The following is a 14,130-nucleotide window of genomic DNA, read 5'->3' on the forward strand; positions in this document are numbered from 1 at the left end:
TATAGTTCCACAACAGAGGGATTTGCTACATTTGTGCTATTATTATTGATATTATTATTAGACTTGCGCATTCGTCTTCGGGCGAACATGAAAACGAGCACGAAGAGGCCGTTTTTTTGTTCGTTCCGAAGACACGCCGAAGAGAATAGAGTGCCGGCAAAACGTAGGAGAAGACGAAGACTCACAACCACGAAGAATTCGTTTTTGCCGCGCAGCCGCCAAAATTTCAAACAGGAGTGAGCTGATCTCGTCTGTCCAATCAGCTCACTCTTGTGACGTCACGCTAAGGGTCTCGTCCAATGCCTGTGCTGCTGTTTTTTGAATTCTGAAGGCGCCTTTATAAGACCAGAGCTTGCCTGAGAGATCCATTCATTTTTCGCTGTGACTGCTTTGGCAACACTGCTGTGCTGCATCCGAGCGTTACAGAGAGATTGTAGCTGTAGTACTAAAATAATTCTAATCTTCTTTAATCTCAATCTATAATATATTATAAATAATATATAACAATATAAATTCTAATTCATAATCTATAATATAAGTAATTCTAATTCTAAATTCTAATTCATAATCTATATTCTTCTATCTATAATACATAATATATAAGTAAATTATTTCTAATCTATTAATATTATATAACTTAATATTAATTAATAAATCATACTGAATCTGATTTAACCTCACTTTAGCTTAGTGGGTTTGAGAGCGTCTGCCTAGAGGTAGACTTATAGTAAGGAAATATAGCTTTAGGCTAAGCTCTTAGGCCTGTGTCAATTCAAATTAAAAATAAAATACTGCTAGTTATTAAATAGTTAATCTTGAGTTAATAATTTAAATAACTTTAGCACTTTGCCAGATTGCACACAACAGCACAGTGCAGTAGTGCATAGTTTTACTTTTTAAGCAGTAGCACTGAAGAGAACTTCCTCTAATTTTTTTGTCTTTAATTTGTTTTTCCTTTTTTTTATTTTTTATTTTTTTATAGTTTTTTAAACACTACACTACACAAAATTTGAAATGGATCCTCCTTTTGGGACTAAGGAGGGACAAGCTCCATCTACCACCACCATCAGCACCACCACCAGTTCTAAGATGCAGCCTTTGCGTCAGTCTAGTCGGCCAAGTAGGCCAAGCTCTCGCTTATCATTTGGGGAAGCATTGCTTGAAGGATCATCAAGTAAAGGAAAGGCACCAAAAGCAGGCAGTAGTAGTGCGGCTAGGCCCACAAGCTCTATGGTTTTTTACGGAAAGCCTAAAGCACCAGAAGCACGTTCAAAGTTAAAGAGCACAAGTAGTACCAGCCCAGTGACTAAAAAGAAGTGCCTTTTGCCCCAAGCAGCATCTTCCCCATCCACAAGCAGCATGCAAGGTACCAAGCAAAGCCAAATTAGCAGCAAGACTCAGAGGGGTCCCAAACAAAAGCGATCTCATTCCTTTGTAGGGAAAACCACCAACACCACCACCCCCACCGCCTCTACCACCACTAGTGCTGCGCCTACTGTTCCCACTAGTACCGCCACGCCATGTCCTCCTAGTACCTCTAGCAAGCCACCAAGTCCTTACAAAATTTTTGTAAAGACAGTAAGAGAGAGGGCTACACATAGTGGGACTCCACCTAGCGAGGTAGCAGAGGAGCCTGAGACTGAGAGGCCAAGTGCAGAGTCTATTCTTCCTGCTCGCACTACTACTAGTCACGAGTCTCACGACGATATCAGTCTTAGCTCCAGCCTAGCAGGAATTCCATTCGATCTGGCTAATGAAGAGCTAGACTATGAGCCAGAGGAAGTAGAGGAGATGAGTGGTCAGGAATCAGATTCCTCAGGGAGCAGTGTCCAAATGACTAGTGCACAATTTTCCCCTGAGCCTCCACCTTCTCCGCTACGATCATCACCATCACCACCACCACCACCAGCAGCAGCAGCAAAACCTAGGAAATCTAAAGCATTTAGCAGTCCCACTATGGCCAGTACTGTTACCAACAGTCCCACCACCACTAGTTCTGCCTCTGTTCATCCACCCCGAGCAGTAGGAGCAGCACCCAAGGCACACTCCAAGGCTATGCGCGCCCCAATTTGGGAGCACTTTGAAAATGTTGAAGAAGGGCGCTATGGAAAGTGCAAACATTGTGGGAAGCTAATAAGCAGAGGGAAAGTGTCTGGCCATTTTACCAGTGCTAGCATGAAGCATCACCTCAGCACTCAACACAACGCTGTGCTATTGGGGAAAGATGCAGAAGTAAAACTTAGTGCAGGCAGCATAGCTGGTGGCCGTAAAAAAACCCCAACAGCTTCTTCTTCTGAGCCAATAGCAGCAGCAGCAGCAGCAGCTAGTGCTGGCAGCCAGAGACCAAGACAGGTTGGAGCACTGCATGTCCAGCCCACCCTGGAACAATTTGTGGCATTCCAATCCAAAAGGTCAATGCCCAAACAGCAGGCCAATAAAGTAACGCGACTGATTGGTCAGTTCATTGCTGTTGGAGGGGCATCCTTCTCTATGATCGAAGGGGAGCCTTTCAAACAATTGATGGCGGCTGTGGCTCCACAATATACAGTTCCGTCACGTTCCACTTTCAGCAGGAACATTGTCCCCTCATTGTATCGGTCCTGTGTTGCAGCAGTGAAAGAGGAGCTTTCCAAGGCTGCTGGTCAGTCTGTTCATTTCACTACAGATTTGTGGAGTGCACCTAGCGGCCAGCATGCCTTTCTTTCTTTGACAGCACACTGGTGGCAGCCCGATGTGTCTAAGGAAGCTGCTGCAGCAGGCTACCGATCTTTCCTTCTCCATGCAGAAGTGATGGATGAAAAGCACACTTCCCAAAATATTCTGCATGCAATGAGGAAAATGTTTAGCCTTTGGGTGGGAGCAGAGGCAGGCACCAATGTTGAAGTTGGTTTTGTGGTAACTGACGGAGGTGCCAATATGGTGAAAGCGCTGCGAGATGGTCATATTGTTGGTGTGCGCTGTGCAGCCCACATCATCCATCTTGTAGTGAAGGCAGCAATGTCAGAAGGAACTAATGTGGCAGCAGTAGTTCTGTCCCGCTGCAGAAAGATCGCTGGGCACTTTCACCATAGTGTTAAGGCTAGCCAACTTTTGAGGGAAGAGCAAGAGAGGTCAGGTCTTCCCGTACACTGCCTACGCCAGGATGTCAGTACACGGTGGAACTCCACGTTAGACATGCTGGAGAGGATTTTGGAGCAGCAGAGGGCAATCCATAATCTTGCCTCAGAGCACAATATTGGGATTACCTCTCCATTGAATAGGGAGGATTGGACAGTGATCGCTCAGCTAGTGGCAGTCCTTAAACCATTCAGGGATGCCACAGAAAATTTAAGCTCAAACACTGCCAGTCTGGCCCAGGTAATCCCAGTGTTCTCCCATCTAGGCAGCAAGATGGATGTGTTCCTTGGAAACCGTGAGGCTGTTCAAGGTGGCACTCTACATCCTGACGTAGCAGCCATAGCCAGGAAGCTGAAGGATCTGCTAAAAGTACACCTTCGCAAACGAATGGAAGAGAGTCCCGAAATGATGCTAGCGTGCCTTTGCGATCCAAGAATTAAGGGAAAGCTAGCTTTGAAATTTAATGTTCTCAGTAGCTACCGGGAGCAATTGGTCAACAAGGTGCGTGACTGGCAACGTAAAATGGGAATGCTGTCCGAGGAGGGAGAGGTGCATGAGGAGGAAGAGATGATGTGGTCTGCTACTCCTAGCAGCAGCATCAGCAGCAGTGCCACAAGCAGCACAACACAGCTGAGTGGAGCAGCTGCGTTTTGGGAAGAGGCACTTGGGAGTATAGTTGGACCATCTGACAGAGCTAGCAGCAGAAAGGAGAGTAGTGCTGCTGAAATGGTCAAACTTTACCTCTGTGAAGTTCCTTCTGCGCCTAATGTTGATCCTCTTAGCTACTGGGATGAAAAGAAGAGTGTGTGGCCTGCACTCTCATGGGTTGCGCAGCAGCTACTATCATGTCCGCCAACCACTGTTCAAAGTGAGCGCGTGTTTTCTATGACTGGAAACATACTGAGTCCACAGCGCTCACGCATGGCACCTCACCTGATGGAGCAGATTGCCTTTCTTAAATTCAATCTGCCCAAGTTGGGTTACCCAGCTCTTAGCTTGGAAAGTTAATTTTTTTTCTCTGTAATGTTTAAGGTAGTTTCTCCCCCTGGTTGCACGTGTTTGTGGTGTGGCAACGTCTGCTACCTCCGCCGGTGTAGCCAATTTACGCTAGGGCCTAGTGTCTGAGTTCTGGAAGTCCGCTCCCAAACGCCATGGACTGACAGACTTTCATGCTTTGCCCTGGGGTGAAACAGGTGAGCGGGTCGTCAATTGCCCACTCATTCACCTTTTTCCTTTTCCAACGCTGCTGCTGCTGGTGGTGCCAGTATCTTTTGCCAGTTCGCTTCCTGGCTGAAATCATGCCTCAAATGTCCCTAATGGAGAGGGTAGTTTCTCCCCCTGGTTGCACTTGCTGCGGTGTGGCAATGCCTGCTACCTCCGCCGGTGTAGCCAATTTACGCTAGGGCCTAGTGTCTGAGTTCTGGAAGTCCACTCCCAAACGCCAAGGACTGACAGTCTATGGATGCTTTGCCCTGGGGTGAAACAGGTGAGCGGGTCGTCAATTGCCCACTCATTCACCTTTTTCCGTTTCCAACGCTGCTGCTGGTGGTGGTGCCAGTATCTTTTGCCAGTTCGCTTCCTGGCTGAAATCATGCCTCAAATGTCCCTAATGGTAAGGGCAGTTTCTCCCCCCTGGTTGCACTTGCTGCGGTGTGGCAACGCCTGCTACCTCCGCCAGTGTAGCCAGCTTACGCTAGGGCCTTGTGTCTGAGTTCTGGAAGTCCGCTCCCAAACGCCAAGGACTGACAGTCTTTGGATGCTTTGCCCTGGGGTGAAACAGGTGAGCGGGTCGCCAATTGCCCACTCATTCGCCTTTCCCAATGCTGCTGCTGCTGGTGGTGGTGGTGCCAGCGTCTCTTCTCTGCCAGTTCGCTTCCTGGCTAGTGTCATGCCTTAAATGTCCCTAATGGAGAGGGTAGTTTCTCCCCCCTGGCTGCGTCTGTTTGCGGTGTGGCAACGTCTGCTACCTCCGCCGGTGTAGCCAGCTTACGCTAGGGCCTTGTGTCTGAGTTCTGGAAGTCCGCTCCCAAACGCCAAGGACTGACAGTGTTTGGATGCTTTGCCCTGGGGTGAAACAGGTGAGTGGGTCGCCAATTGCCCACTCATTCGCCTTTCCCAATTCTGCTGCTGCTGCTGGTGGTGCCAGCGTCTCTTCAATGCCAGTTCGCTTCCTGGCTGGTGTCATGCCTCAAATGTCCCTAATGGTAAGGGCAGTTTCTCCCCCCTGGTTGCACTTGCTGCGGTGTGGCAACGCCTGCTACCTCCGCCAGTGTAGCCAGCTTACGCTAGGGCCTAGTGTCTGAGCTCTGGAAGTCTGCTGCCAAACATCTAAGACTGACAGTGTTTGGATGCTTTGCCCTGGGGTGAAACAGGTGAGTGGGTCGCCAATTGCTCACTCATTCGCCTTTCCCATTTTTCAATGCTGCTGCTGGTGGTGGTTGTGGTGGTGGTTGTGGTGGTGCCAGCATCTCTTCTGTGCCAGTTCGCTTCCTGGCTAGAGTCATGCCCAAAATGTCCCTAATGGTAAGGGCAGTTTCTCCCCCCTGGCTGCGTCTGTTTGCGGTGTGGCAACGCCTGCTACCTCCGCCGGAGTGGCCAGCTTACGCTAGGGCCTTGTGTCTGAGCTCTGGAAGTCCGCTGCCAAACGTCTAGGACTGACAGTGTTTGGATGCTTTGCTCTGGGGTGAAACAGGTGAGTGGGTCGCCAATTGCCCACTCATTCGCCTTTTCCATTTCCTTTTCCATTTCCATTTCATTATTTTCCTTCTGATACACAACCAACCAACCAAACATAACACAATAACACAAATAACACAGTGACATAATACATAACACATATAACACACAGTGACAACACACATAACACACATAACACATACACGTACAATGCACAAATCACAAGGACCTTTCCTCTTGTTATTTGTCCTGGCCTTCACTTCTACACTCACTAGCATTAACGCTATAACTCACACTTCATACTATAACATTTTTCCATCCACATACCTGCCAACAGACCCAACTTTTTCAGGGACAGTCCTGCTTTTTTCCAGTCCTGTCCCATCTAATTTAGCTATCTAGGTATGCAAATACACGTTGGTAGTTATAGCTCGGTAGGTAGCACTAGTATAAACATTAAATAAATATAATAAAGTACTAAATAATAAATCTAACTTTAAAATACATTTAAATAAACCCCTTAATTTTTTAAAACCCATTAAAATTAAAATTAAATTATTATTTAGACATAATACATCTTTAACCAAACCAGTGCACTGCTACTAATCTTAAACATAACCGTACATTAACCCTAAGCTATTTTTTAGTTCTTGTCCAACATTTTTCCATCCGCATACCTGCCAACACACCTAAGATTTTGGTGGACAGTCCTGCTTTTTTCCAGTCCTGTCCAGTAAAAGTTGGGTTGTTGCAAAGTATGCCATTGTGAATAGGTAGCAAATGTTAGGCATGTATTACAAGTGGTCCAAAATCAATTTAAAAATGTAAAATAATCCCTATTCTTTTATTAAACATCTATGGATGTGTGACTGTGTATGATAAACGGAGGCCAAGTTCCTTGGAGCATTTGTCTCTAGGTCATTTTGTGTACAGTACACCTCAGTACGTGTGTGCAACTCTATTGGTCGTTTCGGCAGGGGGCTGGCCTGCCATCAACGAATGAAGTGCGTTCTGCAATTCACTTGTTGATGCCAGACCAGCCCCCTGCCGAAACGACCAATAGAGTTGCACACACGTTCCTTCACGGCAGCTGCTGCTGCTCCGATGTGTTGTTAACCCCGTATTAACCCCTGCTAGGCAACCGGGAAGGAAACGAAGATTAAACGAGCACGAAGAATTTCCGCGAATATTTGCCCGAAGAGAAGACAGGAACGGGCGAATATTCGCGGAATACAAAGGTTTTTTTCCCCCCGAAGACGAGCACGAAGACGAACACGAAGAGCCCCCTGGTGCCCAAGTCTAATTATTATTACTTAAATTGAGCAGAACACATGAACATAAACCCAGTATAATACTATTTAATGTGAAATTAGTAATTGAGAAGAAAAAAGATTCCCGACTGCTTGATTCACCACAGTAGGCCTTTTCTGGTAGCCTGGTGTTCTTGGCTTCCAAACGGAACAGCAGCAAATTTACCTCACTATTTCTTACTTCTACATTAGGTAAAGGAAAAACTAAAATAATATGATATCTCTGATATATTGTTTACCACAATACAGTAGACCAAACAGCCAGAAAAACACACATTAAACTATTTTCTCACATTTAGTGTCTAAATAAGAATTTAAAAAGACAAATTCTTCAAAAATGAAATTTTACCCTTCCTAATATGTGATTATTATAGCAAGCTCATAGAAATAACCTGGCATTTTGCTGAGCTGTTTAGACAAATATTATAAAGAAATGTAATTTTCTGCTGGCAAGGAAACAAATCATTAAACTTTCTGCTGGGTTAATGAAAGTCTTGGGTTGCTAGAGTGTTGATTTCAGCAGATTATCAAACAAATTTACAGAAAAATCTAATTAAAAATGTAAACAAAATAGCACAGTGGGGCCTACAAAGAATGACACTGTTCGTTATATGCACAGTTCCTATAATTATTTTAAGAAAGAAAGGAGCTCTGTGGGAAGCGCTACTTACAGAAACACACTAACTGGGTTGCAACATTATTTACAGATTTTAAATCTATTACAAAGTAAAACATGGTATATTTTATTTTATTGCATAAAATCGGGATAATTTATCAGAATGTAAATTGAACTGAAACAGGAGCACGGCCACCTAGGCAATGCAAGAACCAAAAAAAGCTTACAAAATCAAGACCTTAGAAAATGTTTAGTAAATTACATAACATGTTCTGAGCCCCAGGTAGCTTTGTGGTTCTTAACTACCTGCACAGACAACAATATACAGAGAAGCTCTTGCCTAGAACACAAGTAATTGCAAGTAATCATCACTTAACACATTTGAGCAGGGCCCTCCATACCCCATGTATCTGTAAGTCAAATTGTTATGTTATATACTACTTGTTATGTCCTTTTTACCCATTGTACAGCGTTGCAGAATTATATATCATAATGATTTATATATGGTGAACATCTACAAAAGGACGGAGCCTCCAGGAAGCTCCATCATTTTGTGGAAGTTCGCTGGGAGGCCAGAATAACGGAAGCACCTCTCTTTTTCTTTGTGTGTTAAGTGATGATTATATCAAAATGAAATGATCTTGATTTCTTATTTAAATAAATATATATACAGTCATGTGAAAAAGCAAGTCCACCCTTTGTGACTTGTATGGTTTTACATATCAGGACATTATAACAATTATCTGTTCCTTAGCAGGTCTAAAACTTAGGTAAATACAACCTCAGATAAACAACACAACACAAACTAAAGCTAAAATGGAGAAGCCGTGTGTGAAAAACTAAGTACACCCTTACTGCTTTCATAGGATTTAAGATGCTAAGTTGCAGACAGGTGCTGCTAAATAAATGCCCATGATTAATTGATCATCAGCAAGTATGACCACCTCTAGAAAAGCCAAAGTTTTAGCAGTTTGCTTGTCTGGAGCATTCAGGTGTGTGTTAACACAATGCCAAGGAGGAAAGACATCAGCAATGATCTTAGAGAAGCAATTGTTGCTGCCCATCAATCTGGGAAGCGTTCTGAACAAACCATAGAATTCAAAGAGGGTGCACTTTTTTCACACAACTGTATTTTTAAATTGTATTTGCTTTACCTCATTATAATTTCCATTAATTATTAATTGTGGTGTTTAAGTATTATGTAGCAGCCAAAATCCTGCTGACATTTTTTTTACATTATTACAGTTTGTATCAACAACAAAGTCAAAGGGCACATAATGGTATTAAGCCATGATTTGGTGGGATTTTCAAACAATCAAATTGAATTGATATATTTGTATTTAATTAACTTGATGCCAGAATATATATGACAATATAATAAAAGATCACGATTTCATGAGGTACAAACCAACAATTCATAAAAAAGTGACCGTTACTGCAATTAAATAGTTGGTTATAGATTGTTAATAAAACACCAAAACTATTCTAATCATTAAAATATATTAAAAATATATCATAAAATTCATTATAAAATATTACTTCAGTTTTAGTAGCCAGAATTATTGATGATAAACGCATAGACTGAATCTGAGACTTTTTAAAAGTAGGTTTTTTCTATGTTTATTTTCCATCTTCCCACAATTATTTTATAAGGATACTTTTTGTTTCTATTAATGTGCTTCTGTAAATGTTTAGTCTTAGTTTTATGATTTTCAAAGCAATTCTGTCAACAGAGACAAGAAGATATAGGGTGTCAAATGCACTGTGATATTGAATATAATACTGTTCGTGTGGCCATCTAATGATGGAAAATGGGCAAAATATTGCATTTTCATAATTTTATTTTGAGTTGCCAACATTTATGCAATAAATAATATCTTGAAATATAATGGGAATAGAAGTTAGTTAATTTTAATGTGGCACTAGGTTACTGGTTACTGGGTTATATTCAGTGTTATTGCTTGAATTTGGTTGAGTTTGTTTATTAGGACAGCTTTATTATTTTATTTAATAAATAGTCACAGTTAAAGCAAAAATAAATTTAAATGTACAATGAAATTAATAAAGCAGGAGAAACAAAGGAAGTAAATAACTATAAAATACACAAAGTAGTCATAAAACAGCATTTTATCCATATGTTATAACCATATGAAGGAAGTGTAGTAGTATAGTAGAAATTGTTTGATCACCAAATAAATCCAGAAGACTGGATGTCATATTACTAAACAACTATGAACAAAACTCTTAAAGCTCACAGACAGGATCCTTAACTCTTGTTATATCTGCATGTGTAAGTGTGTTTTTGTTTTGTGCTTGTTTACGGCCCCATATTTAAACTGTATTAAGCTATGGGAAATGTTAATACTTAATAAATAAATAATAACTAGGCATGTGCACAATGGATAAGATTGATTCAGATAAATGTAGCACTTTGTTACAAATAGTTTCCTGACCTTTTGGCTAGAATAAATTTAATAAGCAAATGGTTGGCGCAGGTACATGTAAGGGAAGAAAAACAAACAAATATAGTGTAAAAAGTATAAATTCAAATTAAATGAGTGATGTTGTGATTGCACTCACAAAAGGATAGGATGCTTCAGGCCCATCAAAGTGTGTTGTAAAAATTCCTTTAATAAATCTTCATATATATATAATTCGATCAAACTTACTTCTCCTGAGGAAGCCTTTTAGGTGAAACGCGTCAGAAGAACCACACGGAACATTGATCAAGCCTGTATATGCACTTTGTGCATGGACTAATCATTATATATGAAGATTTATTAAAGGAATTTTTACAACACACTTTGATGGGCCTGAAGCATCCTATCCTTTTGTGAGAGCAATCACAACATCACTCATTTAATTTGAATTTATACTTTTTACACTATATTTGTTTGTTTTTCTTCCCTTACATGTACCTGCGCCCCAACCATTTGCTTATTTGTATTTTTACACCCTGCAGTCAGTAGGGAAGTATCACATAATTTTATTATTTCTTTAAAAACACTGTGAACACGAGAATTAGACACATTACACTTTTCTAGAATAAATTTAATGTAAGGAAGTTTAACTTTACTGAGAGGGTGGTAGATAGATGTAATAGCCTCCCATCAGAAGAGGCAGATGCTAATACACTGAGGGAATTTAAAGATGCATTTATTAGGTATAAGGGTATCCTGAATCAAAGAAAAATGGGTAGACTCAATGGACCAAATGTTTTTTTTATCTGCCGTCAAATTCTATTTTTCTTTCTTTTTACGATGAAAGTCTCGGTATAGAGGTCCTGGCACTTATTCCTGGTATTTTTCTGTGCTAGGCACAGTTTTTGAGGGAGAGGTGCGGTGAGCAGAATGGAGCAGGGGAGACTGCGGAGGAGAACAAGAGGGCCTTCAAGGAGTAGAAGCTAGAGAGTCCCACTGAGCCAGGATGTCTCCTTGCTGTTGGCCCTGCTTCCATCAGTGTTTACTCTGGGGAGAGGTCTTGACCCGAGGTCTGGACAAGGCAAGAGGAGAGCAGAAGAGATGTGGAGATATGTGTATGTGACGCTCTGGCATCCACAGCAGGCAATGCATGTCTTAGCAGGGCATAAGAACCATCCTATGGCTGCCCTAGGTAGATAGAGTCAGTGTCCGAGTCAGTGTCTGCGTCTCTCTTTCTTTCTTTGTGATTGCACAAGTCTAATAACTAATAATAATTGCAGTCTATGGGATGATTTTTTGAGAAAAAATAGATATAGTCTAAAAAGTTTCCATCCTTCCTGGTTAAAATTGAATATTCTGGCCGAAGCAAAGAAGCAAAAATTCGGTGTCAGACATTCATTGGTTCTCTGGATACATGTCAGTAGAAAAGTTGACAGTATGCTAATTTAAATCCTTGCAGTCGGCGTGTGTATGAGTTTAATGGTGGTACAGTATTATCTACAGTCAGAAGAAACAGTTATATTTCTATATATTTTTTCTATTTGGGTGGCCAGTTCAAATATGTTTAGGATGTTTTAAGTAAGGATGTTTTTTACTCATTCATTTAACAACATATAAATTGCTAAATGTTTTTATCCCATTTTTCTTTATTGCAGTCTAAAATTGGTTTTCAGTTTATCTCCACCATTGAATCTGGCTTAATGGGTTACATGAAAACACAGGTGGCTCCTTATATGCCTCTGCTTAACCCCTTCAATCCCCTATAGACGTACCGGGACGTCCAAAAAACGCCTATTAAGAAACCCCCTTGGACGTCCCGGTACGTCCAGCCTTTCTTGCAGCGTCAGGGACACATCCCTGCCACTGCACAGGAGACCAGGCTGGACTCCCCACTTGCCGGCTTTCTGCTGTCCGATCTCCTGTAACAGCTTCCAGCATGAAAGCCGGCAAGCTGTTACATTTCAAACTGCCCGTTCGCGCGATCGGGCAGTTTCAAATGCCCGATCGCACGATCAGGCATTCCCTTCCGGGTTGCGTCACTGCTGACATAACCCGGAAGGTCATCGGAGGACAGGATATCCCCTGCGGGGGATATCCTGTCCTCCGATGAGGCACAGAGACGCTGCGATCTGTGAGGACCTGCATAGAGAAAAGCTGGAAAAAAAAGTTAATTCATAAAAAAAATAATATTAAATAAATCATTAAAATAATAATATAAATAATACTAAAAAAAATATAATGTGAGCTGTGATGTCATTGTGACATCACTGGCATGTTCAGGAGGTCCCTAAGAGGACCTCTAACCATTTTTGTGTAAAAAAAAATATAAAAAAATAAAATAAAATAAAAAAATAATAATATAAAAAAAATTTAAAAAAATATAAAAAAATTGAATAAAAAAAATAATTAAAAAACCTTACATCCCATTGCCCTAGCATAACATCTTGCCAGTATAACCCTCCTGCCGCCGTTCACAACCCCCATACCCGTTAAGCCATAAGCATAAAGATTATACAAAAAATGTACACCTTATAGTATGCTCCCTGGTGCTGGGAAAATATGGAAAATCTATATAAATTAGGTATTTCTGAAATCAGGACACCTGAATTTATAAACTTGGAGGGGATTTTCCATCACTTTACCTAATTTTTTGAGGATTCAGAGGGAAAATGTAAAAAAAATCAGGTTTTTTTTCAAATTTTCTCTAGTTTTTACTAAATTTCTCATTCTAAATTTTCAGCTAATCATCCAACTATGGTATTAAAAGAAAGCTCTATCTCTCCTTGAAAAAACAATATATAGTTTAGATGGGTACACCATTCACAGGAAAAGAGAATAATCTCTGAACCGACATAGCGTAAAAATGGCAAAATTGCTCTGGGCTTTGAGGTACCAAAAACCCCTGGGATTGACTAGCTTTCTGAGAACTGAAAACTAAACTTGTTAAAGTTGAAAATCAAATTTTCTGTAGCATAAAATCCTTATTTACAATTTCAGGAGGTCGGAAAGTATAAATTTACTTTGGAACCATATTTTTTATGTGTAATACAATAAAAATTATGAAATATGTTAGTAATAAGGTTTCAGATTCTGTGAATTAGGCTGCACTACTGCCTACCAAATAATAAAAGCATGTTATATTAACCTTATTTACTTACAGCTCAACTGTTCTTGTGAACAAAAACATACAAATACCTGACTTGCAATGGAAGTATGATTTATGGAACTTGTTTTCTCAAAATTTGTTTTCTCAAAACATCAAGGTAGAAAATAAAATGCATTGTGTCCATTTATTTTGATCCTATGCTTTAAGTAAAACACAGCTTTTGGTCTTACCGTTACAAAGCATTCAGGAATTTTTCATGTAGAACCTCAGAGTTATAATAAACATGAAACCATATTATTAGGTTAGTATTAATAATGTCAGACTTGTGGGTTTTTTTAAATGAAAAATTGAGCAGCTACAAGAACAATGCAATTCTGAATATGTAAACTAGAAGGCATTGATAGAACAAGAGAAGAATGTGCTTTATAGCAATAACAATACACCAAATAATAATATAATTGGCATTTACAAATAGAGAGTCAAAGGTTTAAGTGTAATGTAAGAAAGACTGACTACCGAAATTAATGGTAGATAAATGGCATGGCCTCGAATCAGAAGCAGTAGAGGCTAATACAGTGAGTGAATTTAAACTTGCATGAGTTTAGCCAAAAAGCTATCCTGAATCTAAGATGGGAGCAAGCACTCATTAAGGTCTGAGTCCCAGACTAGATGGGCTGAATGGGTCTTATCAGCAGTCAAATTCTGTTTCTTTGTAGTTATAGACTGTGAACACATTCTAAAGGGAAAACTACATAGCTAGATATATAATTATTTCTGTTATTGTTGTAGAAGTAAACATTTGTAACTAATATAACATGTTATGGCCTATATGGCATTATGGCACAATGTTGTAAAGCAATAATCTTGTGCACGTTAGTTGTGTTA

The sequence above is a fragment of the Sceloporus occidentalis genome, unplaced genomic scaffold (genome assembly GCF_023333645.1).
Source record: "Sceloporus occidentalis isolate IW3139 unplaced genomic scaffold, rSceOcc1.0.p SCAF_16, whole genome shotgun sequence".
Taxonomy (NCBI): domain Eukaryota; kingdom Metazoa; phylum Chordata; class Lepidosauria; order Squamata; family Phrynosomatidae; genus Sceloporus; species Sceloporus occidentalis.